General features: G+C 43.0%; 1 protein-coding gene across 5 annotated transcripts in view; it reads left to right on the forward strand.

Annotated features, from left to right (window-relative positions):
• Nucleotides 1-13,337, forward strand: part of Srgap3 (SLIT-ROBO Rho GTPase activating protein 3) — a 248,236-nt gene that overhangs the window by 60,847 nt on the left and 174,052 nt on the right. The gene's annotated exons all lie outside the window — the stretch shown is intronic.

Here is a 13,337-nt window from a genome sequence, read left to right on the forward strand (position 1 = left end):
TGACTTAGTATAGGCAGGGATTGTCTTATTGACTGCGAAAGCTCTTAAACCTCTGTTTGTCCAGTTTCTCTGAAGTTTTCAAGACAACTCTACTGAAGGTCTGAAAGCACTGTATCACTCCCTTTGTATTTGCTATTAATTTAGTAAGCATTTGCACCTATATGTCTTATTTCAGACTGATGTGGACAGAGTATAGCCTCTGCCTTCAAGTAGCATATAACTTTCTAGGAGAGGTCTGATTAAGTCACAGATAATAGTGGAAGAAAAGCACAGGATATACAGAGTTAGGTGTTAAATTAAGTACTAAATATATGTATGTCTGTCAGAGAGAGAAAAACAGCATCATTGCCTTTAAAAAAATTACCTATGGCAGACATAACTAATCCATTATGACAGTCTTTCCTAGTAAACTTAGATGCTGCCAACCAATCCCAAACAAGGAGCTCCACACAGCTACTTCCTTAAGTCAGAGGTGACATGTGAAATAAAGTCCATATGCCATTAACTATTAGTTAAAATATGTAAAGAAGCTGTCGTAACAAATAAACATCAAAATCTCAGAAGTTTATCACAATAAAAGTTTATTCAAATTCATTTTAAATTGGTAGGGAAATTTCTGCTCCACACAGCCATTTAGGGACCCAGCCTTATTCATTCCTTCCTCAAGACCTGTGGAATTCTTTCCATTCAGCTGTAGATGGCAAAGAGGGAGTGAGGCTTGTGCTTGAGAATTATTTATAGGCTAGGCCTAAAAGGGCAAGTGCTACTTTGCTTACCTTTTATTGGCTAGAACTCAGGCATATGACCATACCCTACTGAAAGGAAGGCTGGAAAATGTAGTGAGACTGTAGAAATGGGTGGGCTCTAGTAATTTCTACTGCACAACCAAAAATTACAGAAGACTCCCTGAAAGGGTAGAGTTGTCAAAGGCTTTAAGAAGCTCTCTGAAAGATGTATAGGATCTTTGCTAAGGGGTGAGGAATAGGAGGAGGGTATTATAACAGGAGAAAAAGCAGGAGTAAAGGTTAGCAGTGTGTATTAGTCTGTTTTCTGTTACTATAACGAAATATTTAAAGCTGGGTACTTATGAAGAGTTCTTAGTTCTAGAGGTTCAAGGTCAGCGCCATCATCGGTTTGGCTCTTGTAAGAGTCTCCTGGTGAATGGCAACACGGTGGTGGGACTGGGTGCAGGAGAAAGAGATTACTTTGTGAGACAGGACCCCAAAGTGAGGATTAGGCTCTTTTATAACAACTTGCTCCTGAGAGAGGCAACTCAAGATCTATGAGAACCACCTTAGGCCCTTTGGAGGGCAGTGCTGCCAATAACTAAGAACCTCCCAGTAGGCCCTGCCTCCTAAAATCCCCAGACCTCTTAATATCAGCATACCAGGGACCATTTGGCAAGGACAGAAAGGAGATAATTTGACTGGAGCTAAATCCTGGGTGGGTGGGACCCAGTTAGGGAAGATCCTTCTTTTGAGGGGATGATATGACTTCCTCTAACTGGCAGAAACTAGAGAAGTGTTTTATCTTCAGCAAAGCTATATACAAGGAAAAAGACCCTGTACAAGTCACTTTGATTCTTCCAGCTTTTGGTTTTTTCCCTCTGCCATTCTTCAGTGAACCCAGTGGCCTATTTAGAAACACCATCCTTATCAAGTTTCCTTGAAACCTTTTCTTTAATGGTGTAAAGAGAATGCCCAATGAGAAGAGAGTGGGCTGAGGAGCAGGGAGCACTAGTTCTTAGGCCAAGTTGGCATCTTTCCCTATTTGCATTTATTATCATGCACTAATTATTCAGAGAGTCTTACCCTTTGTGGGTTCACATTAATTTAGATTGCTTTTGAAAAGCAATCAAGGCAGGAATTAAGTGATCATACACAGGGAAAAAAAATGTGGAACCAAAGAGATGGGATGTGCTTTTCTGTAACTGGCCTTGTCAGGCTTCTATGAGCTTCCCCAGCCCAGAAAATACTGCAAGATCCATCTGATCTCTCCTGGCCTCTTGTGGTCCTGTCTATGTCACTTTTTATTATCATCTCAGTAGGTAAGAAGGTAGAGGAGGCCTTTAGTGGCAGATGATTCCTGGACTGAGACAGGACTCTTTCCCTCTCTTAGCCTGAGTTTCCTCATCCTGGAATATAAAAAGATGATTTAAATGTTTTTTCATACCCCTTACTCTAAATTTGCAACTCCCCAGAAGTCTTTTTCAAGACATAATTGTCTAAAATCACAGATGGACACACTAATTACCTACTCATAATTCACAAGGTTCTCTTTTCCTTAGGCATTAATAACAGGAAAGTGAGATGGATGTGGTGGCACATGCCTGTCATCCTAGTGACTTGGGAAGCTGAGGCAGGAGGATTGCAAGTTCAAGGCTAGCCTCAGCAACTTAGCAAGACTCTGTCTTAAAGTAGGAAAAAAGGACTGGGGATGTAGCTTAGTTGTAAAGTGCTTGCCTAACACATGTGAAGCCCTGGATTCAATCTCTAGTACTGCAAAAAGGACAAAAAAAGCAAAAAGAACAGGAAAGTGAATTAATATTTCTATATTTCTATATTAATGTTTCTAATATTTCTATATTTCTCTCCTGCTTCAGTTATCGAGTACTATTAATCTAGGCCATGGATTTGGGTTCTTGAAAAAACTATGTTATTGAAGTATAATACAGATACAAAAAAATGTACATTTGCTAGGTACGTAGTTTGCACCTTGCTTTTTGGGACTACTTTTACCCCTCTCTTCACTTTCTTCTAATTTGGGATGAGCATAGACAGTAACTGCGAATAGAGCCCCAAATCTGTTGCTTCCATAGGATTTGCACAGCAAATCATTTGCTGAATGAATTTGGGGAGTTTTCTGGGAATTTATTTTCTGTTTCTGTATTTGGTGAATATGAAGATTTATGTATATTCTGAGGTTGTCACTGATTGGTATAAGTCACGTCTTACATGAGCTTGTATGAGATCAGCCTGGGAGCACACACCCAGTGAAAAGAGCTGAGGTTGAGGGTAGTCCCTGGTGGATCAAAGAGGTTGGCAGAGAAAAAGGCGAGGGGAGGAGCACATGGCTGTCATCAGGAGTGACAAAGAAGAAGTAGCAGTTTAGATTTGCATAGGCCAAGGGGGCTGCAGGTGGGGACAGAGAGGGTGACAAGGAGGAGATGATGGCCAGCTGCTTGAGCTAGTACAGAGGGGGAGGAGGAGGTGGACTGGGATGGACCACTATTTTTGTGATTAGGAGGTTGCCTCTTCAAAGAAAGGGAGGCAACGTGTGGAGGGATAATGGATGCAAAGCACTTAGCGCAGGGTTAGTGCCTGTGTCGGTGTGCTGCTCCCTTAATTACCTTCCATCTACCCTCAATTACTGGGTGACAGTGATTAAATCCCTCCCATCCCCTTCCTCAGTTAATTCACCGACTGTGCGGCCTCTCTGTGACTTTTTATCTTGCAGGCACATTGCCTTTTAGAAAGATCATCATGAAAGCTCTTTCTGCTAATGAAAAAGCAAGATACAAGGAGAATTTAGTGCCCATTGGCTAGAGAAAGGGCTAATTAACCTTGCTCCGGGATTGTCAAAATGACAAGCTGCTCCTCTGTAGAACACAGATGCCCCCAATGTTTATTCAAGAGCAGTTTATTGATTGGACTGACTCAAATTGGGAAGATTTCAATAACTGGAAATAAACATCATGCTGGGCCACCTAAGGACGCAGCATGATTATTCCCAGGGTCAGGGTTAGGGAGAGCTGGATCTGACCTGCTCAAGCGGGCTCATTCTTTCATCTCCTGTTTAGTTTAGGTTTCTTATCTCCAAGACAAGGTACATTATCGTTAGTTGTACAGTTATATGAGGACTAAGTGAGATTTTGTATCTCATATACTTAGTGTGGCATGTTTGATAGAAGGTAGTGTTATAATACCACCAATGAGCATTTATGGAGTGTCCTAGGTGCCATTATAGAATGAATAATATATGACCTCTGTCCTTAAGGAGCTGACAACGTAGCAGTAAAGACAGATTCATAATGCAGTTGGTCCTCCGTTATCCACAGGTTCTGCATCTGTGGATACAACCAAACTTGCATTAAAAATATTTGAAAATAATGTGTCCAAACTGAACATGGACCAACATTTCTTCCTTGTCATTATTCCCTAAGCAATGCAATATAACAATGATTGACATAACATTTACATTGTAATAGATATTGTAAGTAATCTTGAGGTGATTTCAAGTAGATGGTAAGATAAGCATATAGATTCTCTGCAGGTACTCTAGTGTTTTATATGAGGGACTCGAGCATCTGTGGATTTTGGTGTCTGAGGAGGGGGTCCTAGAACCAGTCCCTCTGTCAGAATACCAGCAGTCAGGAAGAGGTGTAGGATGACGATGCTCAGGAAAAATCAAAAGGCAGTATGGTAAATATTGTGATAGAGGGGCTCAAAGTACTGAGAACAAAAGAGAAGGACAGACAAACCTTCCCTGTAGGAGAGACGGACAAGCCTTCCTGGAAGGAGGAGTCTTTTAAGCTAAACACTGGAGGCAAAGGGGCAGAGAAAAGCATTCTAGGCCCAGGAGACTGCAAATCCAAGGGAACAGGACTTGAGACAACTTGGTGCTCTTCAAGGTAGCATGACTAGTATGGTGTGGCATGAACAAATGGGATTCCATGGTTTTGTGTAACTCCTGGCGACTTGAGTGGGGTGATGTGGCTGGAGAATGCTGTGTTGTTTGGCTTGGCTAGAAAGGGGAGCTCTCCCAACACTGAGCCTTGTTGACCCTATGTACCTGCCCAGTGCCCTCCCCTCCATCTAATGCTCCTGGGAACCTTTGGAAGGGATCAAGCTTGGTATTCTTTGCAATCTGTTGCCAGTGTTTTCCCCTTTTTACCTCACATATTGAGATTTCTCAACATTGTCCAATGACCTCTTTGCAGTCCTGCCCCTTCTATAGTTAGCCTAGTTTACAGGAGGCTTCTTCTTCCTCTGACTCCTCCTCTTGGATCACTCCAACTTCAGTCCTCTCTGCCTTCTCTTGGAGCACAGGGTGACTAGTAAGAGAAGCTAGAATCTGGCTTAGATCAGGTAGATGGGGGATGGAGAGGCTCAATCTGGTGAGAAAAGTGTTGCATGGTATCCTCAGGTGCTCAGCCTAAGTGCAAATGGATCCTAGGCAGGCAGAGGGGTCAGTGATATTTTTGAAATGGATTCCTCAGTAGATGAATGGGATAATGCAAAGAGGAGTCTGGGGCCTGGGACTCTTGAAAGTCACAGAGGAAGACCTCAGTCTAGGGAGGGAGGACAGTAAGATCCAGGAATACGAGGCAGGCCACTGATGCATATAACCACCACACCAGGCCTTGGGAACAAGCTGAGGTCCTTATTGTATGCTGGGATTCTCAGTGTAGAAGCTTCAGGATGGGGCTTGGGCTGTTTCAGACCTTCTTCAGGATAGATAGGGATGGTTCTAGAGCTGGGGAAGAGGCTTTTGGCAGGAGAGACGCAAGCATAAGGAGCCAGGCTGGGCTGGATAACCTATCTTTTCTAATCTCCTATAAAGCAGCTAACTAGCTGTTTACCATTATGCCCTTCACTTCCCAATGCCTTTTACATGGTGGCTGAGTCCTCTTAGAACTTTCAAGAGGCTCCAACTGACTTCCATTCTACACCATAAATACCTTGAGGGCAGGATCTGTGTCTGCATTTCTAATAATTATAATGACATTAACCACAGCACCCATTTACTGAGCACTTACTCTGGGTGCGAGGAGATTTACATGAATAATCAATTCAAGCCTCATGTTAAAACCTTGCAGTCTTATTTGATGAAGAAACTGAAGCTTAAAGAACTTGAAACCTGGGTTTGAAGGACACACAGCTAATAAAATAACTTATAATTCAAATTCAAATCCAATCTAGCGCAAAGTCTGTGCTTCTAATCCCTGTGCTATGCTGTGAAACAAAATCATTTCAACTCATTGAAACAGATATTTGTTAAAGACTGTGCATTATCACCTTGGCCTCTGGCATCACCTTGTACCATAATCTCTGTAGGTGAATCAGTTGATTGATTGAATTGGTAAGAGGTTGAGGGTATGAGTAACCCAGGGCTGGTAGTTTAGTGCCTTTTCTTCCTTAAGCCCCTTTGGAGAGGGAACCCCTGAGAGCAGATGGAAATGTGTGCAGAGAGTGTTTTTCAGACTGTCCCCAAAGCATTCTTCCTGGCAACAAAGAACCTTTCAGAACGCAGCTCCTAGAGGAGGCAAAGGCTTGCAAGCTGAGAATGGAGAGGGGCTGGAATCGCTACTGCATCTGGCTCCACAAAAGAGGCAAGCCGCAGAGGATTGAGTTTCATCTCAGGGTACATCTGGTGGGGTGGAGGGGCCTGCTCTGGGGGTAGGAGTTAAGGCTGTAGAGTGAGAAGATCTTTAGGCAAACATAACAGTGTGTAGATGCAAGAGCAAATTTGTGTTTTAGTATTATAGCACAACCATGTGGGTATCAAATGACCTCAACTTGTTTCCTAGGGAGCAATATGTTTTTAATTAAGAATAGTTTTAAATTATAAAAACAATGCATACTTGCTGTGAGAGTTCAAATATTCTAGAGGTGTATAAAGTAAAAGTTGAAAGCCCTTGTCATCTGCCTTAAGTAATCACTGTTAACATTTTGGTGTGTATTCTCCCAGACTGTTGGATGTGTGTGTGTTGGCACACAGTGTTTTATGTACAGTGGCCTTCCATATCATGGTGTGTTAGTCATTTTTGTTACTATAACAAATACATGAGATAATTAAATAAAGAGAAAGGGTTATTTTGGAATTTGGGAAGATTTTAGTTCATGATGTATTGGTCCTGTTGCTTTTGGGCATGTGGCAAGGTTACACAGTATGGCAAGAGCTCATGGCAGTGTAAAACCACTTACCTTGTGACCAGGAAGCAAAAGAGAGGAAGAGGAAGAGACCAGGGCATGCTCCCAATGACCCAGAGACCCCTCACTAGGCCCTGCTTCTTAAAGGTGCCATAACTTTCCTGTAGTGCCTCCCTGGAGATCAAACTCTAACACACAAGCTTTTGGGGGTTATTCAAGACCCAAACTAGAGCATATGAGTTCCACATATGGGAATTCAGCCAAATGTGGATCAAAAATATTAGAGCAAAAACTGTGTCCACACTGGACCTGTAGACTCTTTTGTCTTATCATTATTCCCTAAGCAATATAGTATAATAGCTATTTATATAGCATTTACCTTGTATTAAATATTATAAGAATCTAGAGATGATTTAAAGTATAATGGAGGAGGCATGAAGATTATATGCAAACATTGCTACATTTTATATAAGGGACTTGAGCATTTGAAGATTTTAGATCTGCCTGGGGGTTCTGGAACGAATCCCCCCCCCCCAGGATACCAAGGGAGGGCAATGCAATTAATCAAACATTTATATAATAGATATGCAATTATAATGGCTTGGTTTTCCTGAATTCTTAACATATGTTAAGGGTAAATTCTAGGAATTCTTTATTCTCAGCCCTTATTTAATTCTTATATTTCTATGATGTTAGATAGTATCATAATCTGCTTTCAAAGGGTGAGAAAAGTGAGGCTTGGATGCAGAGAACTAGAGGAAGGTTTGGAACCTCACACTGTGGCTGCACTCTGCACATTCTTGCCTGGAAGCCATGTGTGTGTTGTCTGTAACAAAGGGGCATCAGATTAGTCCTTCTTCCAATTTGGCTTCTGTTTTGGGCCATTTTCTTGATTCCTTCCTCCTCCTCCTCTATCAAGTTCCCAGTCTATGGTTCTTTACTCAGGGCTCTGTTTGCTTAGATAAGAAAGTTGATAAGAAAGTAAGGCAAAATGTGGAAGACTGCCAACCTCTGGATGAGTTTGGAAGGCAGAATACTGACACCAACCCTGCCCCCACCCCCCACCTCTCACCTGCAAAAAAAAAAAAAAAAAAAAAAAAAAAAAATCCAAGGAGCTGGTGAATGTTATTTCACACAGCAAAAGGGACTTTGCAGATATAATTAAAGTTAAGATCTTTGTATTAGTTTCTCAGGTCTGTTAGTCAGCTTTCCATCACTATAACAAATACTTAAGATAATAAATTTATACAGAAGGAGGTTTATTTTGGTTCACAGTTTTGAGGGTTTGAGTCCATCATCCATTGGTCCCATTGCTTGGGCCTATGGTGAGGCACACATGCATATATACATGCATACAGCATGGCCGAAACACACATTGGAGCATAACCACTAACCTCATGTCCAGGGAGCAAAAAATAAGAAGAGATCAGACCTTACAATTCCCTTAAAGGGCACACTCCCAATGACCTAAAGATCTCCCACCAGGCTCCACCTCCCAATAGCACCACCTTGGGGACCAAGACTCCAACACACAGGCCTTTTGGGGGAGATTTAAGATCAAAATTATGCCACTGGTGCAGCTCTAACAAAATGACAAAATGGTTTAGCTTAAAAAGAACAGAAATTTATCATCTCACTGTTTTGGAGACTAGAAATCTGAAATTGTTATGCTCGAATTCGGGACACCCAAAGACCACCAGAGACCCAAGATCAATGCAAGCAGCAAAGAGGTGTTATTGCGAGCTAGCTCGGTCCTCCGCACGCACACACAGCAACTGGTGACGCTGAGAGGCCCGAACCCAGGGTTTGCAGCATTTTTATACATTCTTTGGAGAGGGCAGGGACTTCACATACATCATAGCCTCTTTTAGCAAATCATCACACACCGCGGGAAAATCAAATAACATCTCTAAAACATGATTAGCACATTCACTGGAGGGAACAAGTTGGGTAGGGGTGATTTGTCAGTACAAAAGGGGTATTCGTTTGAACTGATTGGTTTAAGCCAAGAGGGGTGTACGTGCTGAACTACATTGTTTCCCCACACCATAAACTACTGGGAGGGTCATCTGGCATCCCAGGTATTTCCCTGTCTCATGCTGATTGGTGGCTGCTAGGGGGCTGCTATGGATCCCCACCTAGCCTGACTGAGTCAGGGACACCTGGCGCAGCAAATCTCTCCTGTTATTTGTAGATAAACAACTTAGCAGGGTGGGAATGTGCCTAGGAGTGCTCTGTGGGTTTTTCCAAGGACAAAGGCCATGTCCCTTCCTTGGACAGGCTTTGCTCTGAGATAGAGGCTGGTTTTTCAAAATCAAGGTGTGGCGGGGCCATATTCTCATTGATGGCTATAGAGGAGGATCCTTCCCTGCCTCTTCTGGCTTCTGGTGTGTGCCAGCAATCCTTGGAGTTCTTAGCAGTAACTACCTCTCTCCAAGTCATATGGCTGTCTTCTCCCTGTGTCTTCCCATCATCTTTCTTTTCTTCATGTCTGTATCCAACTTTCCCTTTTTTATAAGGAAACTGGATCAGGGTTCACCATAATTACTTCATTTTAACTTGATTACCTCTATACTACCTGTAATTAATTAAGGACATGTATGGACTTTTTGGGGATTAGGACTCATTTTACCTTTTTTGGGGGGGTTCACAATTTAACCTATAACCATCCTGGAGATGATCCTGAGTTATCTGGTGGGCCAAATCTAATCAAATGAGCCCTTAAAAGCTGAAAACTTTCTCTGGGTAGAAGCAAAAGAGAGGGCCACCAGAAGTCGAAGTCAGAAGCTCTGAGATGTAGGGGTCCCTGTGCAAAGGGTGGAGAGAAGAATGAGGAGCTAAGGATGTGCGTCCCCCCAACCCCAAGCTGACAGCTAGCCCAGAAATGAGGACCCTAGTCCAGCTGCAAGGACCTAGATTCAGCTATATCCACAATCTACCAAGGGGCTGTTTCTTCTGAAATCTTTCAGGAAGTGCTCAGCCAGCAGACATCTTGATTTCAGCTTCATAAAACCCTGACAAAAAAACAACTGAGTCAACTTAGACTTGTGACCTACTGAACAATAAGATAATAAATTTGTGTTGTATTAAATCACTAAATTTCTGGAAATTTGTTCTAGCAGCAATAGAAAAGGAATACAGTTTTTTTCCCATTTAGCTGGATCTTCACTGCCTCAAGCCCAAGAAATGGCCAATGCTAGGAGTTCCTTGGGGTCTCGTGTTCACCTTTCAGAGTCTTCGAATAATGGCAGCATTGCACAGCACTTGACTTTCCTGGTGCATTTCATGCATCACTTCATTGATCTCTCAGCAGCACTGAGAAAAGTAGTCTATTATCCTGCCCTTTTTGCAAAGGAGGATAAAGAAATTTAAAGAAGTTAAGTGATTTGCCCAAGGGCTCACAGAGCTAGGATTGCAAGTCTAGTTCCTTCTTCCAAATATGTAAGCTTTTTCCACAGCCCACGGCCACCTCCTTGTTCCAAAACATCTGTTGTCTGAACACAATTACAGCTTTTCAGTGCACTGGGCTCCCTTGTGAAGTCATGTGCTTCCTTCCTGTTCCTGAGAAATAATAAGCAGAAGCCACTGGACTGATTTCTTAGGATGCTGAGGAAAGACTGACTCCCTACCATTCATGGGATGACATTGGAAGGTACCTTCCAAAGCCCTTTTCAATTCAGGATCTACAGCAGGAAAGGAGATACGCTCTTGGTGCACATTTAGAGAAGAGGGAGCTCACTGGGAATTGTACCGGCCAGGGACAAAATCACAGAGGAGGCAAGGTCTGAGTTAGACTGAGCAGGACTTTGAGAGAAAGGCTGGGTTAGGGTTTCTGATGTGATTGCAGGGTACAACTTTTGCCCACGCGTTCCTACTCCAGTTGCTTTGGTGAAACTTGCCGGCAGGAAGTGGGTCAGACCTGAGGTTCACAAACCCCTCAGCCTCTAGGCCTGTCTACCCACCTCACTCCCAAGTCCATCTTGGTGATTGAGCGTACATGGTGTGGTGAGAGGGGAGAGGGGTAAGGGAACTCCATAGGCCGAGAATAACTTTCTGACCTGCTTCACTTCCTGTGGCTTCCTGATCACCCCACTGTAACTCTCATTCACTCTGTCTTTCTGTGGGTGGAAACCAAAACAGCTTGTCTTCTGAAGGCAACTGTTTGCTTATTAAAGATTCCTTAGCAATTTCTACTTGTTCTTCTTGAGCCTGGGGTGTTCCTTCCTCCATCTTGTTCCCTGCATCGCTGAGATAACTGATCATATGTCTTTGTAGAGCCAAATATCTCTTGGGAACCAGGAAAGGCAGTAGAAGCCACTTTGCTCCCTTCCTTTATTCTGGTGTCTTGAGGTGCTCTTCTCCTGGGGAGCTCTTTCTAACATAGTGCACAAGTGCCATTATAAGACTCTGGAAGTGTTGGCCTAGCAGCCTTCAGCCTAGGAGGCAGCATGGCTTTGTGGAGTGAGCTGAAGCATTTATTGAACATCTGGCCCTGGACTAGGCCTTGGCACTGAATGAGACAGCTGGAAGATCATGTGTATGACTTGGTTCTGCCATTTGCTAGCTCTGTGACCCTGGTCTGGTCCCTTTACTTCCGTCTTCACAGTCATGTCTTACAAAGATAAAAACAGGGGGGGCACAAAAACCCTAAAAACCAAAACCAAAGCAAAACTAAAAAGACATAGAAAGTGTGTTTTTATGCTGTAAAGCTCTTTGGAGGTTCTATTGGTTACTATTCCCTCATTTGACCCTCTCTGTCATCTTGTGGGACATGCATGGCAGGGCTGCTATACCCATTGAACAGATGACTAAGTGAAACACAGAGAGGTTGGTGAGCAGAAACAGGAGCTAGATGTCTGATGTATTAGCTATGAATTTATTCTAGGTTATTGTATGATTGTAGCCACCAGGACTCCACTGGGTGATAATATCTGTTGACATTTTCTACAACAGCGCTCAATAACTAACATTTATCAGGCACTTAGTTAAATCCTTTGATGCCTTTGATTATCTCCACTTTCCAGATGAGAAAATCAAGACTCAGAAAGAATAAGTAGCTTCCTCAAAGTCACTTTCCTAAGCAGAGGCAGAGCTAGGATTCAAATGCAGGCACATCTGACCCCAGAGTCTGGACTGGTTACCTCCAAGCTATCTGCTCATTCAGTTGGGCATCTTAACCTCACATGCCTTGTAATGCCAGATTCGTGGGACCCCAATAGACCTCCAGGAGTCAAATCCGATGCAATTACCCAAGAGTCTTTATTGCAAGCTCGAGCCTGAATTCACAACTGTTTCCGATGCAGCGGTCCAAGGGAGTGAGTCTCGGTCCTTTATTCAGTGAGATTTTATAGGTTTTGGGGGGATACTCTATGCGTCACAACATCACACAGCAAATCATTCCATACCGCAGGAAAATCAAACAACAACTTTTAACATTGATTAGCACATTCACTGGCGGAAACAAGTTGGATAGGGGTGATTGGTTAGTACAAGAGGGGGATTCCTTTGAACTGATTGGTTTAAGCTATGAGGGGTGTACGTGCTGAACTACATGATTTCCCAATATGTTATCAACCACCATAAACTACTGGGGGGTCATCTGGCATCCCAGGTATTTTCCCTGTCTCATGCTGATTGGTGGTTGCTAGGGGGTTGCTATGGATCCCCACCTAGCCTAACTGAGTCAGGGACACCTGGCTCTGCAGATCTCTCCTGTTATTTGCAGATAAACAACTCAGCAGGGTGGGTATGTGCCTAGAAAGGCTCTGTGGGTTTTTCCAAGGGCAAGGGTCACACCTCCTTCCTTAGGACAGGCCTTGAGGTAGAAGTTGCTGTTATTTATTGATTTTCAAAAATGGAGTCACATCAGTTTCTCTGCCTGAAATAACAAAGTGTCCAAGAGAGCAGTGCTGAGGAATGCTGGTAGTAATCAAATCTGTATTTCCCCTGTAGAGGTGTGATCAGGCGGGGCTGGGCATGTAGGCATCAACAAGTGGCTTCCTTAATAGGTGAAATGCAAGAAGAACTTAGGTTCTAGAGCAGGTAGGTCATTGCCATCCCCACCCCCAAAAGTCTTAGGTCATTAACGTGGGACCAGTGAGAAGCTCTCAAATGTTTAATTAGTGGATTGAAAAGATTCCATTTGAGTTTTGAAAAGATCACTTTAATGGTGAAGAATACATTTTAAGAGTAATATTAAATCTTGGTTCATTGGTTTTATCAATGAATGTGTTGCTTAGATAAATTTATGAGAATTAAAGATAAAGAAGAGAACATTCTTTAGCCTAGCATTATGGGATGAGTGGGTATTGTTTGATGGGCAGGATTTGAAGCTTGGAAGGGCAGAGGCTGGTTTGAGGACTGAGGGGACTTGGAAAAGGAAGGCTCTGACATGTGGGTGCTGTTGGAATGAAGATGGGTACTTGAACTGCAGCAAGGGAGTTGGTTGGAGGAATCAATGCAGCT

Source organism: Marmota monax, unplaced genomic scaffold, assembly GCF_021218885.2.
Source record: "Marmota monax isolate L192 unplaced genomic scaffold, Marmota_monax_Labrador192_F-V1.1 WCK01_AAM20220418_F8-fsc00028, whole genome shotgun sequence".
Lineage (NCBI taxonomy): Eukaryota > Metazoa > Chordata > Mammalia > Rodentia > Sciuridae > Marmota > Marmota monax.